The sequence below is a fragment of the Lepisosteus oculatus genome, chromosome 8 (assembly GCF_040954835.1).
Source record: "Lepisosteus oculatus isolate fLepOcu1 chromosome 8, fLepOcu1.hap2, whole genome shotgun sequence".
Taxonomy (NCBI): Eukaryota; Metazoa; Chordata; class Actinopteri; order Semionotiformes; family Lepisosteidae; genus Lepisosteus; species Lepisosteus oculatus.
In genome coordinates, this window is record NC_090703.1 from 960,160 (window position 1) to 983,815 (window position 23,656).

The 23,656-nt window shown below is 35.0% G+C and overlaps 1 long non-coding RNA gene across 1 annotated transcript; it reads left to right on the plus strand.

Moving 5' to 3' along the window:
* Positions 1 to 12,560: 12,560 nt before the first annotated feature.
* Positions 12,561 to 22,835, plus strand: LOC107077750 (uncharacterized). The gene is made up of 4 exons (XR_001478744.2): positions 12,561 to 12,715; positions 18,208 to 18,277; positions 18,813 to 18,860; positions 22,452 to 22,835. It is a non-coding gene; the product is annotated as an uncharacterized lncRNA (long non-coding RNA).
* The last annotated feature ends 821 nt before the right edge of the window (positions 22,836 to 23,656 follow it).

Genomic DNA, 23,656 nt, shown 5'->3' on the forward strand with positions numbered 1-23,656 from the left:
TCCAAAAATGCCACCTGAGAGGCTTATGTAAAATTGTTTTCTCCTTTACTGAGATATGCTGGATTTTTTAATAAAGAAAGTTTAGAACTTAAATGCAGAAGTACAGTTCTGAGTGCTTTAAACCCTGCTGTGAATAATGATAAAGCAGACACTGTACTGTATGTGGACACCTGTATCAAGAAGATACAGGCCAACCCCAATAGTGCATTTCTCATATCTCAACATTTCTCTTTGTATTGGGGTATATGGACAAGGAAATCGGAAACTCTCCATTACCAACCAAAGAGTTTCAACATTTGTATGGGGATTGTGGGGGGGGATGTTAGCATGACAGGTGTTGTGAAATAATGGTGTGAAGACCTGTATTAATAATCTCCTGAACTAGGGATCATTCAAATTGGAGTTGTCCTTCTCCTGCGCTTTCATTATAACCTCATGTTTTAATGTATTATAACTTAGATAAGCAAGGATTAACTCTTTACCATTTGCAAGGCATAAATACTTATTCTATTAAAAGCAAGGATGTTATGCCAGCCATCAAATGACAAATTCCTAACTACAGTACACAGAACAGTAGAATATAGCTCAACACTCTTTTAAGCCTGAGTTTAATAAATTATTGGATTTTTCTGGATAATCAAACATTTTGCATAAATTCGTGCTTCCTTCTGTTTTTAAACACAGAAATTATTCATTTATAGGAAGTGTCACCAAATCATAGTAAATCTACATTTGCCTTGGAATACATCGAATCTCAAGAAATAACTGAGTTTAGATCAAAAGAAATGAAATGCATTGGGTTCTCTTCCATTTTCCTTCAAAACTTCAAAAACGGAGTTAGCAGCTGGATAATGACAGAAATTCAAGCACAATCAATATGACACCAAAGCCTTTTATATTTTAAATAAAATCAATAATTTAAGAATATGTGTAATTATACATAAAAAATACAATTACATTATATTCCTGTAATAATTCTGTATTATAAAACAAAATTGCTGAATTAGCTCTTAGCAATTAACATAAATACATTTTAGTAAAATGAAGACTTAACTGTAGACACCCAAGTCAGAAAAAACAGAATTCTTTATATTTTACAAATTGCCATACTGCAGCATAAAGTAATTTTTTGAGAATGTATTTCTTTGAGGTACTGACCTTTGCTTTGTATGTGGAAGATGGCAAACTATAGCAAGAGTTTAGTAACACTAGTCCTCAGCATTTCAATTCATTTAATGAATCTGTGACCATCTAATGGACTAATGGGACTTGAACAGTGACTGAGTGGCTGTGGCAGAGTTATGATACCCTGACTCAATCAAAATTCGAACAGCACATACTGACTAACCAGACCCACTCCTTCAAATATACAGTAGCTGCTGTTTACATCAAATGGTAAAATGTTACAAACTACAATTTCATTTTAGCTAAATATAAACTGCAGAACAGATCCAAGGTTAAGAGGAGACAGAAGCGTTTAAGAATACCATATGCCATTTTAGATTGTATGTGTTTAATGTAGAGTAGATAACTCAGTGTTTAAAAATACACAGTGCCACAAAAGGGAGAAATGACAAAAAGTGTGCTTGCTTTAGAGTGAAGGATGCTGGGAAAAGCACATTTCAGTGCCCTGTTTCTAAGGTGTGAGGAAGTTAATTAAGCAGTGAATGAGTACAGAGGAGGGATTCTAAAAGTCTGGACAAGTGGTGCCATAAAGAAAGCTACATTAGTGCATGTTCCTCTAATAGACCTCCTGGGAACCTATAACATGTGTCAGCAAAAGAGTGTGAGTGAGCATTGAGATACTGTAGGCCTTATTACTGAGAAAACTGTGAATCAATGACTTTCTGTAAATTATTTTCCTAAAACCTGGGTGTGTTGTTCCACTAAAACATGATGCACCTCCGTGCACCTCCACAGCATAACAGGAGCACAAAAACCTTCCTCCCATCTCCCATGCATACCTGTACTTCAACAGATAGAATTAAACTTTGTGATTTCAGGATATTATGCCGGCACAGTTCATTTTTCTTGATAATGCTTGCTAGGTACAGATTCAATATAATTTAAAGATAATGAAGTATTTCAGAGGCATGGTTCAAATCTAAAAACAAATAAATTTGCAATGGTGCATACTTGCATACACTTTGTCAACTATTGAAAGTGTAAATGTTTTGCAAAGCAAGTTCTGGCATAGAAAGTATTGTACATTAGTTTTCAGCCTTTGAGGTTGATCTGACATTTGAGTGAGCAGAGCTGATCACATGTTTAAATGCAGGTCGCAATTATCTTTTATTGCTCAACTCGTAACTCTGTATTTTTAGAAAAAAGACTTGTATCCTAACAAGCCATATGCCCAAACAGAATATTGATTTTTAAAGAACAGTTCAGATGGAAGCAACCAATATGACAGAAAATTCTGCCAATCGCATACAGTAAAATCTGAACGGCAGCCCTTTCTAAGAAGTAAAATATGGTGCTTCAGGCTTTGATTGTAAATCCATTTGCCAGGGACCTTTTCTTCTTTCCTAAAATAGCATCTGCAGAATAAGATATAATAAACTAGGCCCAATGTCCATTGCATAGCATTAAAATATGAAAGGCTGACGATTGTGAGCCTGCATGGATTATTTTCAACAAATGTATAGATCAAGTTCCAAAGTCTTATTTATTACATTGGCATGAATTACATCAAAAGATTTTATTTTTATATTCTACCCATGGTTAAAAACATTCTACATCTAAATACACTTTGCTTTGTAGAGTGGCATAATGTGGCATTTGTTAAATTATTTTGTAGCAGTAATACTAAGAATGATAAAAAATACTTTTACCTGTCAATACTTCTTCAGTAAACTTTACAAGATATAATTAGCTTTCAGTTTTGCATATTCAATAAGAGCTAAATGGCAAAGCTGTTGCTGTGTTACATTGTTTCTTTAGCTTAATTAAAATCACAATGGATGAAGAATGCCAGGAATTTTCAAAGGTTCACTGATTTCAAACATTTCTATTAGCTATACTAGGTTATTTCAGTATTTGATGACTGGGATCTAATACCCGAGACACTAACATAATTATTGAAAATAAGTAGGACTCATTGTATGTTTTGCATTTGTGAAGAAGCAAAAATGTTTAAGGAGCTGTTTCATATCTGACTTCCATACTGTATAAGCATCTCGTCTGGAAGCAGAGACTTACACTGCTCTGTAGCTAATATAATAGCCATTCACTGTTAATAAATCATTGTGGCAGGTTAAACCATGTGAAGAAAGTGTTTATACCTATAATTATAACCTAAAGCAACGAGAGTACTTTTAAAGTAATGCACATCTGGACAACAAAGAATTTGTACACTTATAGAAGGATCACAGATTTGTACTGATTCACTATCAGGAAGAGACCATATTTGTCACTGCCCTTTCTAATTTAATGTCTGGCAGGCAGTTCGTGTTCCCGTCTATTCATGTTGTCCTGCTCTAGATATAAGATGAATCAAAATACGGTTTCAGCTATTGAAGAAACAAATCAATATTTTTGCAATTTTTCAAGCAGCAAACTGGTTACCATACATTAAAAATGCAACGCTACTTTCATTAATACATGACAGATGTTTTGGGTTCCTAATTTCATGAGGCTGTTAGCAAAGAGAGCATACTAGAAATTTCAGCAAAGTAAAACGGTGGAATTCTGGGATAAACTGGCAAGCGGACAAAACCAATCAGCTTTAGTGTTTACCAGAATTCAGCAAAATGCAGAAGCTTCCATGAACGATACTGATGTATAGTTTTTGACTTGAGTGCCAAGGTTTGTGTGCTTGCTTCTTTTTTTCATCTACTGTAGCTGACAAAAAGACCGAAAAAAGGAAAAATAAAAGAAGTGTAAGTTAGCGACTTCAAGAAGCTGAGTTCACTTGGCAGCTATTGTATGGCAGCAATGGAGAATAGTGGGGAAATTCTTTCATGTTTATACACACTTGAGAAAAGAAACCAGCTGGAAAACTAAAAACAAGGCCAACATTCTAGGCTTCAAAAGAAAAAGAAACATTCTGCTAATTATATAATGTAGTATAACCTATAAATAATATAATGAAGGTGTTGGTGTTTTTATATGTAAAAATATAGTAAAACTCTATTTGAATACTCAACATGATCCTCATTAGTTCTAACTTTCCTAGTTACTTTACCACCATTCTCCATTCAGTAATGTTATGTTGAATAGTTGCAGATATGCAAATACATCAGTCTGAACCATTGGACCACAGTGCAGCTCTGCTGGCATCATGGATCAGTTTCTTCAGCACTGACTTGTTAATGAATAGCTTTTCAGCAAATGTTCAGTACATTACCATAAAAAAATCTTTACAAAGCCAAAATCAGTTGGGAAGCAGCTGAGACAGTTACATTATCAGTATAACTCTCCTAAATGATAATGATTTCAAAGTGTCAAAGGGAATCAAAACATGTACACAGATATTCATACACCTCATGTACAAATGTGTTTAATATGCTATTTCTAGGTGACTGTAAGAGTTTTTACTACATACTGTAGGTGCATGTGTATATAACTGTGTGGCATGTACCACTACAAAGAATATGTGTAACAAATTACATTTAAAAAACACCGGAGACATCATGATGAAAATGTCAGCTGAAATCAGGGCTGATGGCTGATGCTGTTTCTCCCTCATTGAAAGCTATTCCTCTGCAGAAGCTGCTATGCATCCCATAGAAGGAGAACAGAAGGCCTGATCAAAACTTTACTTCATTTTTATTTGATTTTAATTTTCCACAGCAAGCCAAGTCGATAGTTTTGTAGACTAATTTGACTCATCTTAGTAACCTTCTCTTTAAATTACCTCTATTCTTTTTCAATTTCAGAGTTATTTTCCTCAGCACAGTCCTATTACATTTGATCCGTGTGACCCTATGTGGTGTTTTGCACAGCAGGAAAGAATTGATCTTGGCTACAGACCTTCCACACAATAGGAAGACAAAGTATTAACCTCAAACTGATAACCTTTTGCACTGTTCAAGTGCACTGCTTCTTAAAAGCTGATCCCAAATTTGTGACTTGCAACCCATCAGCAAAATCCTTTGAAAGTAGAGAAAGAGAATAGTGAACATAATACTCACTTTGGTTCCCTGATTGAACTTTTGAATATGTCAGTAGTGAACACAATATCATTAATTGGGACAAGGCTGTAGTGTATTTATGTACAATGCCCTACAAAAATATTAAGATAGTGAAGTCTAATAATAATAATAATAATTATTATTATTATTATTATTATTATTATTATTATTATTATTTATTTGAAAAAGACAATTTAAACATTTTATTTTAAATAAAAATCAGTTTTACACTTTTGCATTAATTAAATAAACAGATATAACTGTGAAGCATGGAGGTGCAGTGGTTAGCATTAGTCCCTCACAACCCTGGGGCCTTAGGTTCTGTTCCTTTCGGTGCTACAGTATATGTGTGAAGTTAGTATTTGCATGGGTTTCTTCCAGATGCTCTGATTTACACAGATGTGTCTGTTTGTCCTGCGAAGGACTAGAGCCCACCCAGGGTGTATCCTTCTTTGCACCCATTGCTGCCAGAGCCCTGTACTGAGGAATGCAGGCTGGATGGATATACAGTAACTGATCCTCATCACTGTGAGGGTCTCAAAATCTACAGCTTGCAATACAATTGCATTACAAGAATTACAATAGCTGCACTGCAAGGCGTAAACTTTCAACCAACACCAAGGACACAGAAGCCAGATCAGACTTTGCTGATCTGATTAAATTTTTTACAGAACGTTTTGGACAGCTGAGACCAAGATAAATATTTTACCAAAGTGATGGGAAGGCTCCAGTATGGAGAAAGAAAGGAACTGCAGAGGTTCCAAAGAAACCCACCACCTGGACATATCTGCAGAGCACTGTGGAGGTGCTGTCATGGCCTGGGAGTGGCCTGGGAATGCATGTCCGCCTTGGGAACTGGCTCCCTCATCTTACTGACTACATGACCGGTGACATCAGCGGGAAAACACATTTGGAATTTCACATTTTGTGATCTCAAGGAAAAGAGGCATTTGTATTATTTGCAGGATCATAACTATAAATTGCTTCCCAAAACTTTTGGAGAGAACGGTGTAGGTCAAGAGACACTACTCTGGCAAGGTTAGTTTCGGATTAACAGACATTAGTTTTTTATTGTGTTTTTCAGAAATCTACATTAACTTCACATTTCAGTGTGATTTTCTTCAAATGCCATGAATTTTATACAATGTATACAATCTTTATGTGTTATTTTACAAAATAAGCATATCTGAGAGGAATTTATAACAATGTGAAAAGTTATTATAAATGCTAGCTTTAGTTTAATACCTTCTAAATATTTTAAGAGCAAATCTCTAGGGAAATTTCCTTTAGAGTACTATATATCCTTTTTTGGGGGGATTATGACTTTTTCAGAAAATATACACATAGTTTTGTATGAAAGTAGGAATTGTATCTTACTGTACATAAATTTACTATTTTCCATTATCTACATCTGTTTATCAAATTAATTTAATAAAAACAGTAAAATGAAAACAAAATTGCATATTTTAATTAGAACTTCATTAAATATTTTGTTCCTTAAGTGTCACATATAAAGCTGAGAAATCAGATATTGGTAAAGTGACATTAAAGAAAGAGATAACTAATCAGCCAGTCATAATTCACTCATTTACAATTCACATAATATAAGAATTAAACTGTTAATGTTAAGAGTGTCAAGAAATAACTATGCTGCGAAATGTCACAAGTGGTAGAAATCAAATGAGAAGGCAAAGCTAATTAAAGTAATCTAACATTAGCTGATTAACAATATCTAAGAGTAAGCAAGAACTTGCTCCCTGACCAGCTTAAATAAGAAAGTATTTGACATTTTTAAATGGCTTCAAGAGATCAGAATACATACACAAAATGATAGCAAGGTGTTCACATGGGACAAAAGGAGTTAAAACAAATGTTTACAAAGAAATGTTTTTGTGCTCAGTACCAGAAGAACAAAAAGTTGTTGATTATCTGATAATCCAATATGTTTAACAAAATCAATGTGCCATCATACAGGATGATTCAACTACAAGTAAATTTTAGGGACATCCTTACTCATGTTTTTTGGTCTTCAATTGACATGATTCAATCATTACAAAAATCCAGTATTTCTGGATTTCTCACTTGGTTGATATGCAAGTCAGTACACAAATGTAGGTACCCTTCTTCTGGGAACACTACTTTAGAAAAACAAAACAAAGATCTATTTATCATGGTACAAAAAAAACATCCAGATATATAAAATATAATAAAACAAATATTTGTCCCTTTTTTGCTTAGTTAGTAGCCTCCAGAAATCAATTTAATGATTTTCTGATCATCTACTGTTGGCTACTTAATATATATGTTTATACAGAGTCAGTTTTATTTCTAGCCCATATTTCATCTTCATTTACAGTACATCAGTAGAAAAAAGTACTTGTGGCATGACGGTGAAGTTTTGGTTCCTGTGAAATGTATAAAGGCACATGAGGATTGTTTGTTCCAGTAAACATGCAGACGAAAAAGAAACCACTGCAGCCAAGACCCAGAGTGATTTAAACTTTAAGGAATGTGTATCAATGCTACCAAGACAGGAAACAAAACTTTATTTTAATCCTCAAATTATGATTTACTGCACCACACCTCTCACAGCAAACTATTCAAACTATTCAAAGTATGACGTCTCAAATGGTCAAAACTAGAATTCCCATGTGAAAAACATTTTAGTATTCATGCTGTTTGAATGAAAGCAATGCAAGTGTTATTTTATCCCTCTGATTAATATCTGGATAAATAAAGTAGAAATATATAGTCTGTGTATTATATTATGCATGCCAATAGATCACATACACAACGTATAAAAGTCCTCTATATTATATTTTAATAATATTTTATATAAGGCTGAAATTGTTTCACAATGAAAACTAAACTTTGTACCACAATAGCAAAAATATGCCTAAGAGCAATTTAAAAGGGGAAGGATGACAGTTTGTACAACTCGAATAAAAATCGAATTCCTTTTCTTTCTGACAGGTGCCATAAAACAATATACTGTACAAAAGGCTATTTTATGTCTCTTAATAATTAAGTAATGGAGCATGCTGAGCTAATCATTTGGGATTTTTCATTTAAATAGCACTTGTGATGCATCTAGAAGTATGAAAGAATTATATGAGTAAAACGTTTAATTAATCCGGGACCTTCAACGTATTCAGCTCTTGCAAAGTTCCTACAACAACACACACACCTTTTTTAAATCTTAATTAAGGCTTTGCATCACAGAGTCCTCAGAAACATAATGCTCAAATCCCAGTCTATCAATTATAATTAGACCTTCTGTTGGTAATGCCCTGCTCTCATTTATGAATGATCCCTCATGGCAGTTGCTGTCATCACTACGTTTGTTCTAAGTCAATCAGCAGATACTGATAACATGCACTGGATTTATCTCGCACAAAAGTCAACCTCTGAAGTAATTATAAAATAACTCTTTCTGTGAACAAAGAACTTCACAGATAAAATACAAAATTACCCCCCACTGCCAACGCTTCTCTCTTTTGTATTTTTGTCCCTCAATTTAAAATGTTTTTAAGTAAAGGTCAGCTCTGATTGTTTGATGCTATTAACCACGTAAACCATTTCTAAGTTCAGACACAATTCATGAAATACCAGATGCTGTTTTTCATATCTACTGATCATATCTACTGATGACTTTCGAGATGAGAAAAGCAACATATATCCCTGACCAACAAATACTATTCCAAAATATCAAACATTTCAAATGTGTGAAATTGTGAATGAATATACTTTATATTATGTTATTGAAAAAAAAAGTTTTACTTAATTGTTATACTGATCACAGTGAGGTATCATAAGTCAATGTAGAATTTAACAATAAACTTTAATTGTAACACTAATTGTAATAATTCTGATACATGTATTAAGAAATATTCATGTAATTAATAAATAAGGTCTAACAAAAAGCTTTGCACATTCAGCACCTTCACGCTAAGCAGTCAAATTTTGATTAAACATAGTTTAATAATAGTGTATATGTATATTATGTATAATTTGTAAATCAACTAAATAGGAAGATGGTGAACGTTTTTGCAAGGATCTGCACATACACTCTTTAATAGTGACAGAAATTCTAATAATGACGAAATGAGCTGAAGAATAAAGAGATGCTGTTGCGTGCTTAGTACTTTGGCTTTAACTTGCCTGGCAGAGGAAATGACAGCACCGTCAGGGATCAATGCTGTCACGTCCCCTCAAAGAATCCCTAAAACACTGATGCAGATTTCAAGCACTGAGCTAAGAACAAGTCGGTTTGGCTATGGTTCTGCTGGAAATGAGCAGGCTGTGCGTGTAACGAATGAAAAACGTGTCTGACGCAGGCTTGCGTTTGTTTGAGCTATTGGGTTTGAATGTGGTGCCAAGGAAGCACGATTACTGTGGGTGACAAAACGCCAGTCAGAGAGCAAATGACAGCACTAGCGGCTAGCAGCAGTTTCAGGACCAGCTAGCTTGGACTGGAACTCTATGGTGGGCAGTGGAAATGAAGCTGCAGCGAACAGAACAGTAGCTTGATGCAGAGGCAAGAAAGAAGAGAGCTACCAGTTAGTAGGCAGCTGTACTTGCTTGTTTGAGATTGGAACTACTGTATGCGGTGGGCAGTGGAAGAGCTGCTGTGGCCTGGAAGAGAACCCTTAGTAGCCAGCGGAAACTGGAAGAGAGATGCCTTGCTGAATTTAGCTAGACTGGATGCATGCACAGGCTGACACAACATTTCAGCTGTGGAGCCTTCTTCATGTGTCAACCCAACCCATCTGAAATACAGTAAAAGTGTGTGCATGCAGTATGTAGCCTGTGTACTTCTATGTATCTTAACATTAATAAAAGAATGCAAGATACATGATAAAATTTTGAAGATGCTCCCCACAAATTTTATTTCAGGATATCACTCATTACAGTATATACAGTATCTAGTGTTACTTTTTATGTAGATGCAGGAGAGACAGTGTCAATGTCATCCAGTCTGGCGGCCTGTGTCATTTCTACAGTACAGGTCTATGCCCCATGCAGCAAAACTGATATCAATTCAGTTTAGTTTATTTGTCATATGCACAAGTGCAATGAAATGTTTATTTACATTATTTACAGTACTTACATAGTTATTGATATAACTATGGTGTTGTATAGACATGTCTCGAACTTTTTGCAAAATGTGGATAAAAAAAAAGACGACAATCTGTTCAGGTTGCTGCAGCTCTGCCAATCTTCATTTCGATTTCTCTTCAGTGTTATTATAATCTATGACAATGCTAAGGAGTGTGTGTGACTTCAATATCCTGGCCACAGCTGTGCATGTGAATAGTCATGATTTCATTTTTTTTCTCTGACACCACAAGGTTTATTTGCCAACTCCCTTAGGTGCCAGTCCAGTGACTGGGTAAAAGACGAGGGTTGACATTGGGCTGGTTACTCATCCGTGTAAAACCCAAAAAAGCAACACCAGGATACGCAAGGTTCTACTGCTAGACAGTTGTACTCCAGAGGCCTTGGTCCATTGGAGCACAGTGTACATAGAGTCGTAATATTGATCATTGTCAGATTCTTATGATGAAGGGTCTGGTCTAAAGAGTTTGATGATTACAGAAATAAAGAGATGAATATGTTTATTTAGCTCTTTTTCTATTTGTCTATACCACTCCTCCATATCTCTATACTGTACAGTTTTGAAGACTGAGTGGAATCTGGACATTCTGCTCTCTGTCATTTGCCTTTAAAACATAAGTGTTATGATATTGTTGTCTAGCTACAGAATGTTCTTTTCTTTTAATATGTGGAGGGACATTAAAAATGCAACAAATGAGTATTAAAAACAACAGTGCCAAGTCAGGAAAAGTTAAATTATATAACTGGACCAGCCTACTACAACAGAAGTTCATTTTCTCAAAGTGTAAAAATGCCTGTTTTTATGAGCTACTGTTGTATTGTGAATCATGAAAGTCTAGACAATTTACAATACAATTGTATATACCCAAAGGCAAAAAATTGAATCAATAATAATTTCCAATTAATAATATGACATTTAAATAATCTTCCAATAATGCCTAATATTTATTATGGTACTGACCTCACAAACCACCTGACATTCAACTCAACTGCACAATTTCCTTCCAAAGGCAGGCAGGAACATAGAAAGAGTTTAATATATTAGATATTTTATTCTAGACATACCCTTGTACTAAATGCTGTAAAACTGAATGTAGTGCCTGAATCCCTGCTGAAAGGCTGAATGAAAAAGATCTAGTTATCTGCACTTTCTAAGTTCACCATTGTTACAGCTTGAGACTTTCAGATTAGTGGATGCTAATTAACATTACGAAACCACATTAGATCTCAAGATTTTGAATGATTATGGGTATATTCCATTACTGTGATTTTTTCTTTCAGAGCACAATTAATTTATTAAATCTTGTATTGTATTAATGTTACACATTTTAAGTCACTGTTAAGAATCAGCCATTTATTGAGATTATAATGAAACTTTGACCTACCTATACATAACATTATACATTACCTGTAATGTAAATAATAAATGATTGCATTGTAAAATATAAACATGAGTTGGCAACATGGCACGCAGTATACAGTAGCTAGCACTTGTTCTTCATTGATTACAAGCAAAGCACAGTATGTTGTATAAAAATCTAAGAGATTGTTCATTCAGTGGCGACTTGCAAAGCAATATTCATGGAAAAAAATAGCTGCCAATAAACTGAAAGAAATCAAGTGAAGATTTTCTGTTCTGTCAAAAAGGTGTGAGGGATCTTCATCTGGGGTGAGTACTCAGGTTATTGTGATGTACTGCAATCAGTGGAGTACCACAGGAAACTGTACTAGGACCACTATTACCACTTACCTGTATACCAATGATGTAAATTCTGGATTAGGTTGTAAAATAGTTAAGTTTGCATATAATACCAAAATTGGAAGGTCAGTAAACACTGTAGAAACACTAAATTAAATTTAAATGTTTTTAATAAAATTTCACACTGTGAAAAAACCAGACTGATGATAATTAATTTAGACAAGGGCTGAGTATTGTAGGCATATAGTAAAATCATAAACTTAAAACACAAAATGGGGAATACTGAGCTTGAAAAGGCTACTTGTTGTCCCGGTTGGCATCCCTCCCCTAGCGGGCGCTCTAATTGGCTAGGCTTCTGACTTTATTATTATCTGGTGTATCTTGTTTTTGTGCTGTTAGTTAACACTGAGCCTTGGTTGTTTCGGGGCTCAGCACTTGGAAGATGGACTCCCGGAAGCCTGCCTACCAGCGGGTCGAGGAGGTGCATGCTTCATCACAGCGTCCTGACCACTGGGTCCGGTACTCGGCGTCCCCAGTTCCTGTTTCGTGTTACGTTCCTGTTTCGTGTTAAAGTGTCTGTGTCCTGCTTCCCCCTTCCAGGGATTTTATCCTGTGTTTGTCTCAGATGGATTGCCTGGCTCTTCGGATCTTGGACTACCCCCTGACTACCCACCTGGACCTGCCAGGACGGACGTCTAAGGCTGGTTTCCCCTGCACACCGGATCACAAACTGTAACCCCTCAGTGCCTTCACAAAAAAAATTGTGAGTCTTCCCTGGACACTGTCTGTGGTTCTGTTTCCAGATGCACCCCCTCGCATAGGGTCTAAACTCCACCCTCCACAGGAGACCAACCCAGCTGCCATAACACTTACTCTGTAAAAAAAGATTTAACCACTTATGTTGACACATCATTTACTGTATACAGTATACAGTAGACAATATCAGAAACATAGACAATGTCAGAAAGCAACATAGAAAACAAACAAAATACTAGGATATATACAGTAGTCAAAAGCTATGTTACTGTACAGTGTGTCAAAATTGCATAATGCACTAAAATGTACTAAGGTCCCATGTAAAATATCATGAACTTTTTGGTCACCACATTACAGAAAATATATTTTCTGTTCTGAATTCCATCCAGAGAAGAGCAACTGGAAACATTTGAGAGCTTAAGGAAAGTTTCCTACACTGACAGGCCAAAGAAGTTGAACACTTTTTCTTGAACAGCGAAGACTATGAGGGAACCTGACACAAGTGTTCAAAATTTTCAGAGAAACTGACACAAATGGAAAGTGGAAGTGCATTTAAAACCAGCAACAGAAGACACATCTTTACCCAAAGTACAGAGAGAATGTGTGATGTTATTGGCTATTGGCTTATTTCAAGATACAACTGGATGGGCTTATTGGAACACTTAACAACTACTAAACGTGTTGATGGGATGAATGACCTCCTTTTGTTGGTATGTTCTTATGGTCAAATCTACTTGCTGTCAACAGAATCATGCACCTTAGTTAAAGAATGACCAGTGATTGTGCAATTTACTTGTTTCATATTTTTGTATGCATGTACATTTTCACAAATGCATATACATTAAACAAAAATACCATCAGAAATATAGACAAATTAACTAAGCAGGAGTTACACTGCATATATTTAACATTAATAGCACACTAATTAGTTGTAGTTCATTAATATTAAGTTGCATACATGGAAGAATAGATATTATATTTATTTTGTCCATTGGTAAATCCTAATACATACAGTATAGAAGTTCAGGATATTGCTCAGGTTTCTCATTAATTTTTTTATTGATGTGTAGTTTTTGCCTAGCTTGTGAAGTACTGTGAAAAGACCACTCTTCACCTCGTTGTTATGCAGTATGATGCTACAGTATGTACTGAGTACAATCTAAATTACCTTGCAGTCTTTATGAAGAATTTTAAAAGCATATCTGGCACACACAGTATGCTTTGTAAAGGCTATTGTAATCCTAAAAACCTAAACATTGTTTTCTGTATCCTATGTGGATTCTCATGAATAATTTACGTGCTGATCTTGTTGTATACATTTTTTAAAACTGTCTTCTAGAGCACTGAGGTCTTATAAAGATTGAGCTAGCAGAGTAGTGGTCTAAATGAGCAAGCTGGGATGGTGATGTCCACAATAGCTTTGTTTATCATATAAACTAAAATAAAACACCACTGTAAGGACTTGAGTGACCAACTGGAATTACAAAGGTTTTGATAAAAAGATAATACTTCCTGTAACTTCTTCTATTTCTTTCACCATCCTCTGCTTGTGAATGTGTTCCAGAATAGCATTTTATCTTAATAAAGACAAACTCTTGCTTTGCTCTGAAAAAGCAATTCAAACAACAATGTTTATCTAATGGGAGCCGGTCCTGACTCCCGTGTAGTGCATATTTAGGACTCTATGCAGATGGTAAAATCCAGAGGAGACTCTGGAAGGGCAACAGGGAAACACAACAGGATCAGGACGGGATGACTGACAGGGGGGCGTGACAGCGGTGTTCTAGTGCTCTGGGGGTGTGTCGCAGGCGAACAATTCCAAAACAATCTGGTTCGGGAAACCAGGTAGCAGTCCAAAAGTCCATAAACGGGAGATCCATCCAAACAAAGACACAGGAAGGGGGACGAGGAATCAGGAACATGGAAGTAAAATCACAAGGGAGCCGAGCCAGGACACCAGGACACCAGGGAATAAGACCTGCCCTCGTGCTACCCTTGTAGCCTTGTAGGCCTTGTAGCATCCATTTTCCAATACTGAGTCCTGAAGCCTGGAGACGCCAAACTTAAGTAGTGAAAGGAAAATAGGAGACAGGTGCACATAAAGTTATTTTAGTGAGGAAACTAAAATAGAAAAAAGGTGACAGTGACAGTTAAATTTTTTTAATCTAAAATCAGTACTAAACAATTTGTTTATGAAAAATAATTAAGAAATTAAGTGGAATAATTACGTTTTTCACAGATTCTTTCTTCTTATTATTAATACTGGAAAGGATTGACCCTTTTGTTTTCATTTTTCACTGATAATAAGTTATAGTCTGCACATCTTTAGCTTTTGGAACAATTAATAGTTCTGGTGTTAATGAGCACAGAAAAAAAAGTGTTTAAGTAGGGATGTGAATGTAATATGAATCTGAAGATGCCATATTAATCTAATTTCCAGAATTGACTTCAGAATAAAATGACTTGCCAGTGACACATTTTGAGTTTCAATTTACAACAGCTCCTTATGAGTCAGACTGGGAAGAAATAATCTGAGCTGTGGTACATTTTTAAATCCAGGACTCAGGTGTGAAGTAGCCAAGAAGATTAGGAAACATCATAGCAACTTCTCACAATTTCAATTGTAGATTAGAAAAAATGTGAAGCCAAACAGCATTCCTTAACAACAGACAGTTCTAATACACATCTAAAGCTTTACATGCTACTTCATAACCTTCAGAAGATCTAATGCTATTCATTGTGTATGAGTGTCTATTTTACACCCCTCCCCCAGAAGGAAAACATCACAGGCTACAATAGGTTTTATGATGCTTTTGATGCCTGCCAGCCTACCCTGAAACATGATGGACACAGAGAAATCAATTCGTATACAGCTACTTTTCTCTCCTGCTGATAACCAGGCATGGTTTCTGTATGAATTGAAACTTTGGAATTAAAAGAAAAAAAAATCTCTTTAAAAAAGGCTTTGGTCATCCAACCTATTCTCTTCCTTTTCTGTATAAACAATCAGCACAAAGCAGGCTTTGAAATTCACAGCAGAGAGTACAGAAAACAGTAAAGAAATAACAGCAAAAATTTAAAAATTTACTTTACTCCACACTCACTGTATGATAACTATTACTAATAGAAAACCTGTGTGGGATTGAAATAAACACACTTTACGTTGTAGTTGCACAAACAGTCCTTAACAGCAAATCCCTACTTAAACACTTCAGTCAACAAATAAATCAATAGGCAGATACAGGACTGCATAGTAAATAAATGATACATTAGCAACCTTTTGAAAATCGAACCACAGCCTAATAACAGTCATAAGTGTCTCGGGCCCTGAGAACCTCTCGTTTTGATCATGACTCACAAGATGCTTGTTAATGTGCTATTCTTTTTTAAGTTTAAGTATCATTATATTTACTGGTTTATTTTTATTTATAGAACACTACTTTGTTAATCTTTGTAGTTGATAATTTTTACTGCAATTCACTTGGATAAAGGGATCAGTTTAATACATAATAGTAAATATTGTAGTTACTGTGTATCAGCACGAGGGTAAAAACAGGAACTTGCAAAGGTATCACCAGTGATATCATTGCTGTTGACACTATTACTTTTTCAATGAAAGCCCATATGAATACAATATCATACTGTTCCTTCTTGAAAACAGACCCAATGAGCATTAAATAATCATTAAGACAAGAGAAATTTTGGCCATGAAAAAAACATTTGATATCCTTCCTAAATGCTTCCATGTGTCAGACATTAAAGCAAAAAGTTCCAAACATCCCATTTCTCTGAAATCTGAGTGCAGCTGTGCTGTTTTTATTCATTTTAAATTCAGTATGATTAATAACAAAAGCAAGTTAAATTTACTAGAATAATTTTACCAAGCATACTATTGCCTGTATACACAATAATCTAGTTTTAGTTTTAGTCCATATGTTTCATAAAACAAGCAACAAATGTGGAATCTATGACTCTATAAAGCAGATCTATAAAAGTGTCTTTTATAGATTTATAGTATAGCAGTTTATTGTAAGAATTTTGATAGTGATATTTTTTTTCTTTTTACATTAATTCAGTTTAATGCATAGTGCTTCCATTTATTATTTATTAATTTACTTTAGAATAGAGCAGGGACAATACTGGTCTTCTTCTTTCACCATATCACTTATAGTGAGCTGTCCCATTCAGATTCAAGGTGCACTATAGGCATGGAGCACTGCAGCTGAGGTCCTGTCCTGTCAGCATACTGTCTCTGTCATATTCTCTGATGGTGTAGGGGTCCTCTGGAAGGAGCCTGGGGAAGATACCAAGTCAATGAACAAGTTGTGTTGCACGGTTCTGCTCATATCCTGTTCGGTTTCTGACAAACTGTTCAAAGAAATTCATACTATTTCTCTGTATTGTCATAGATCTTTGCTGGCTGTTGCTGCACTGTGTGTATAAAGTGTTGACTTGAGATTTGTTATATAGGAATCTAAGCAAGAGTAGATGACATTCGTATGTTCACTATAGGCTCTCACAGGCAGGGGTTGCATATGGGCCTGGTAATACCAGGACAGTACCAGAGGAACGTGGTTAAGTGTTATTAATGTGATGTGATGTGATGGTGGGGCAGGGGGTTAAAATTAGCTGAGATTAAATGATGCATTTCTTGAAGTGTTTCCTGGAAATTCATAATCAAAAGAGCTAGTACCAGCCTTGCTTTGAGACGCTGAACAAAATGGCAATGTCTTAAAACAGAAAGCAAGCCAGAAAGGGAGAATTCCTTTAAGCTCCACTGGGATTAAACCACTTTTATATACTATCTGTGCAATCTATTTGAAAGGAATTATGTTCCCTAAAGAGTTATAATCTGTTCTTTAGTCTGAGGTGCAGACAATTAGATCTATTGTTTTGTGTTGTTACAAGTTACATGAGGATTAACCTGAGTGAAAAGTACTGAATTCGAGTGCTTTTTACCATTTCAGTGATTTTTTGTTTAATTGAGAAACTTCTTGCATTAAAAGAATCTATGTTTTAACCCCAATATGACTTAGATAAGGTCCTTGCCAGTATAATTTTTTGTTTTTAAGAGTGACCTTTTACTACTCGTTCATGATCAGAAAGGTTTTGCCACTTTTTATTACATTTATCATAAAATGTTTTTATGATAGAAACTCTATTAAATGTTTGTCAAAAATTTCCAGGTGAATAATATTCTCAGAAATATCTGCAATATACTGTATATATATTTTAAAAGAACATCCTTCTTTTTTTTACTGTGCAACGCAAAAATAAAGTCAGATGTATGACAATAGTAGTGGCTTCTTTTTATGTAGGAATACAGCCTTAACTTAATGCATTTTATTATGCTTTTTGTTTAATCTTGCTGTTTCTCAGCTGTATAACCTGATTTGCTGTGATTTTTACTGTAAGTCTCTGGAATACCACTGCGATAGCATGTGCAGCAGTGCCTCACAGCCATTCAACCTCTTGTGAGTAATTCTTTTTCATCAGCAGGTGACAAACTCACACCAATTAAGTCTCCAGAAACCAAGGAGTGTGGAGGCAGCATCTTTCCTTTCCAAGGGTACATGACTCCCTTTGATTTTTGTTTCCTTCTGACAAAAATAAAGCTATCCGTATTCCAGTGTGAACTGTACAGATTATAAAGCACAATACATTTGAATATTTTAAAACTCTAATACACATCCACACATTTTATAAACTGCTTTATCCAGTACAGAGGGCTTGTTGGTTTGGCTTCTCAGCTCTGTCGCTGTTAAGTAAGCTTGTTGTCAGGTGCTCTTTTTGATTCAATGTCATTATGCGGTCATTGAGAAAGCAATTCTGTGACTTGAGACAACTGAGCTTTATAAGAGCACATTTATTCATTAACATCTGTATCACATTGACTTAATTTCTTCATTTTATCAGATTATTCCATTTAAAAATGACTAGCTGCTAAACCTCTCACTACTTAACTGCCAGCTGGATAAAATAGCACTGCTTTCTGAAATCCCCCTCTGTGTGTCAATTCTAATAACTCAAATATAAACAGAAGCACAACTGAAAACTTGTTTTGAGTTTTAGTCTCTTCGCTAACACTACTGTTTTTTTTTCAGGTCTGAATGTAATGTTGGATACACTTAGAAGATGGGTGGATGGTACAGGTAATGTACAGTATATACATATTTTAAAAGTGAATATTTTAATCAAAATCTAAATGCCAAACCAGAAACTTTTACTGTTTTTTTGCAGGTATTTAACTTCTTTTACCTTAAAAATATTTTTTGATTATTCAAGCTTTGATTTAAGATATTCACTTTAAAAAATGTGTGTACACACAATTAAAAAATAGGACATTATTGAAAGGGGGTAAATAATTTAGTAATTTATTGCATTGAGAGAAATTAATAATTGCTGCAGTGGCAGGTATTTATATAAAACATGCCCCATACTGTATGTTATTGCCTGGAGCATTTAATTGTGCACATTTCTATAACTAATTAAAAAGAGTGTGAAGTTTTTAACCATAGGCTTTAACAAAATCCTTGGTTTGTCTGTAGGCCACAGCAAAGATCTCATTCGAAGACCTTGAGGATAATATACATGATGTGTTTTATCTACCAGTATATGGACTTTATTCACATGTAATATCTATAAGTCACTCTCTTGTCTTTGCCATGTTTGAGCATCAATAACAGATCAAGACATTTGTCAATCCTAGTCAGATATGTAAACTGGCAAAATTAAAAATAATATGCATAGGAAAGTGCAGTTCAGTAATGGATTACTATGAAGGAATAGACAGTTGGAACAAATTGTACACAGTGTCACAATTTTACAGTTTCCTGTTTGTAAAGCAACTAGTTCTGCTCTGTAGGCCAAAGAAATGAAGTGCTGTTGGTAATCTCTTCATAATTTATATATGGAATAATTCTTTACTGTGCTGTGAATTATCACAGAATCATAAACAGAGCATAAATAATTGAGTGCTATTTCTGTCTGTAGTGTATACTGTAGCTGTATATGTAAATTCAGCATACAGAGAACATTCCCATTTGTAAACTTCCTCTCTTTTACCATTAATGTGTCTTGTATGTTATCAATTGGGAAATATGGTTCAAGTCAATTTTATATATTCTGCAAAATGACTACCATTACCTTATTGTGGTTTTCATATTCTGCCAAAAAGATTCTGTTTTAGTCTGTTTTAGCACAGATTTAGTTTTATTCTTGAATTATTTATTAGTAAAGTAACGGGGCTGCATGCTTGAAAACACTACACCTATTGGAAGAGTAAGGCACACTGGCATACAAAGCAGAAGATAAGAATGCATTACATTAAATAATACATTAAACAAAAAAAGCCTTAGGCTCTACTTGTGAAATTCTGTTTTATAATGATGGATGAATGTCCTTTCTTTAGCAAATATAGAATCCTAATACAATAACCAAAATTACCTTGGGTGACTTCTGTGTCTGTTACATGTGTAAATTTTAAAGAAATGTATCCATCCATTATCAGATGGCTAGTTCGGGTAATCGTCATGGTAACCCTGGAATCAGAGAGTAAAAGGTGGAACTACAGTCGGCACAGGATGCCAGCCCATTGAAAAGAAACACAGAAACACTCAGGGACAGTTTAGAGATACAGATTAACCTGGGCTCTAACCACCACACCTAATTACCATCAATGTTCAAGGTATTTCACTTGAGCTCAGTATCTCAGCCACAAGGGATTTATCAGGGTGGTCAAATTAAAATGAATCTTGTTTTCATTTAGCCCAATCAAAGAACTGACACCGATACTGAGTCTGGACATAGACCAAAGTGAAAAACCAGAAGTAGCCAAGAACAGCAACGTGATTCCAAAGTTTCTGAGTGTTTATTTTCTGTCTTTGTCCCTCACTTTTATCAAAGAGGTAATTCACAATAGCATTGCAGTGCTCAGCATTCCTAAGGTCAGGGCCTTGCTGTATTAACTCGTGAAACAGAATGAAGTTACTCTCTCAAGGCTCAAAAATTCCTCTGTCATCCTGTTATTTTATTAACTGTATCTGTAAAGAGTTATACTTCTCCTTGGTACACATTGTCTGGAAGTTAGCCACAGTGCCTGCTGAGCTAGAATCCTAAGCCAAACATTCAAAGACATGATCTCACCCTTACCACACTTATCCACAGGACTGTCTCCAGTGCTTTACTTAAAATGTACCCCACAAGCTTTAGAGAGCTTTACCAACATGGTCTTTGGCTCAAATTAAAAGTACCAATCCCCGAAGCTTCTATCTGAGGTTTAGATTTACACAACATAGTATCAAGTAAACATTTTGCTAACACTGAAAAATAAATTAGGAAACTGTCATAGCCTGCTTTTTCCTGTTTATACACTTAATCTGGAAACATGCCATTTAACAAGTGATCCTGTTAATACTGAATGTATCAGGCAGCTTTAAGTGCATTTAGTGCATAACTGCATTTTGTGATAGCATGGGTTAATGCATCAGAGCTACTAATATATAGTAGTTTCTGTTTATTTTACTTCTGTTATAATTATAAGAAAAAGAATAACAATAACAATAATGGTGGTAGAAGGATAAAGCAAAATGAAAGAAAATTATTTTTCCATATAAAAATATTCTCTCTAAAAGCCGTGCAGTGGTTTCTTTAGTGCTGTGTTGTCTTTTACAAATCTAGTTCTCCCCTCAGGGACTGACATAGTTACACAGTGGATCAAAGTGAGACACTGGCCAATCTTGTGTTTGGCTGCAGCACAAAGAGAACGTTTGGGTCAGAATAAAAAACCATGCCTTGCATGTGCAAATTGTCTGACTTTAGCCACTAGTAGCTCATAGTATGTTTTTTTTTCTCCATTCAGGGGTTGAAAGCAATTTAAGAAAAATTACTGAATACATATTATATAACTGCATATTAAAATTCCAGATTTAAATTGTTTCTGGTCATAAGAACATAGGTGTTTTCACGTTTAAAGTATATTTATGATACCTCACACCTGCAGATACTGTATGTATTTGGAAACAAGCAATTACACAAATGTTTGGTGTTCTTAGTTTCCCAGTTTAAATCAATTTAAACTAGAATATTTTACTGTTTACCCTAACAAATGCATATTCCCCTACATATAGTGCCTTGCAGAAGTATTCACTCCCCTTGAACCTTTTCACATTTTATTGTGTTACAATATGGAAACATGATGTATTTAACTGAGATTTTTTTCCACTCATCAATGCAAAGTACTCTGTAATGTCATAGTGAAAATAAAATCCAGACATTTTACTAAATTAATTTTAAAAAAAAACAGAAAATACTTGAATGCATCCAATTCACCCCCTTGCTTTGACACACCTAAATTACCTCTGAAGTAACCAATTCTTGACTGGAGTCCACCTGTGTGCATTTGAGGGGTTTCACATGATTTCAGAATAAATGCACCAATCTTTTTTAACTCTTGTCTTAATGAGTAAAGTGTAATCTCAGAAGTCATCATCACCCTGTGTTCATTTTTTGCCTGTCCTTATATTCTTGATACAATCTATATTTAAAACCAAGCCAATCTTTTTATTAGAGCTTCTTGTCCTAAATTCTATCTATATGAACCTATATGTTCTTGTTTTTTTTTCTTCTACTTCTTATTGTACTTTTTTGTCTATTTCTTTATCACTATGTACACTGTCCTTAGGTTTGTAAGGGTGCTTTACAAATAAAAAGTTGTTAATTATTATCCCTTTTCAAAATTGCAGGAATGCTTGGACAACAGAAATATCCAACCAGCCCAACCAGAGATGCCCAGGCCAAATCCCCAAAATCTCTGAGTTGACTGATTCATCTCCAGTCCCTTATCAGGCAATTATCATACTTGAAATTGTGTTTTGAGTGCTTTTGAAATAAATAAAAACAAGAGAAACAGAGGTGATTTGCCTGGCTAAAGATATAGAAGATGATAGCTGAACAGGATCCTAGGAGTCAATTGTACCAGAAAAAAGTGTATCAGAAGAAACAGAAAAGTGTAAAAATTCACAACAATAAGCCCCATAATTTCCCCCTACAATTCACTGTGTTATTGTAACATTGAAAAGGGGTCCACTAAGTGCTGAGTTAGAGTGTTGTAAGGCTGGAGCAAAGTGTCAGGACACCGATGGTTATACAAAAAGACAATAAAGCTTCCTGCGTGATGTCTCTGAGGGACTGGCAACTTTCAGGACAGTTATTACTTGACTAAACCCTTCATTTCAACTTTTTATAAAATCCCAGATTCTCCCAAGATGTTTCATTGTTTCTTCATGTTTCCTGTGTGCTATATACAGTAGGTCTTGGAACAATACAGCAAACTTAAACAAATTACACAGCAAGGCTGGATTTGTGATTTACAGTACTTAAACAATGATACCTGCAATGATAAGACATTTTGAATTTGTTTTATACATAAATCCACAAATACGTAAAGTGTAGTGAGCCTCTGTTAGATTTAGGTGTTGTTCTTTCCCGAGAGTACCTGAACCACCTCTCAGTTGCACATGGTTTTGTATGCTAGTGAATTCTGTTACCTCTTGCCTTTTTTTACTGAAGAAGATGTAAGTTTTTGTGTGTTAATGTTAGTATATTTTTTATTATTAATGTATATATTTTTCATGAATGAACTCTGTGTTTTGAGAAGGCTGTTTTGGTTATGAAAAAACATCAAGTATTTTTTTATAAATTAGTCTTAAAAAGACAGACAACATTCTCAAAGCACAGTCAAAAATGAAAATTAAAACACATTCCTTTGTGCTTAGATAAACACGATCTGTCTGTCTTAGTGATAAAAGCCATAATTTATTTCTCATATCTCAACTGAAGAGCTATTGTTATATCTGGTTTACATAATGAGTCATAAATTCAACTCTCGATTAAGAGGTGAAACTGCCTCTAGCAGAATGTCTGCAACAATGTAGCCCTCTGCACGATT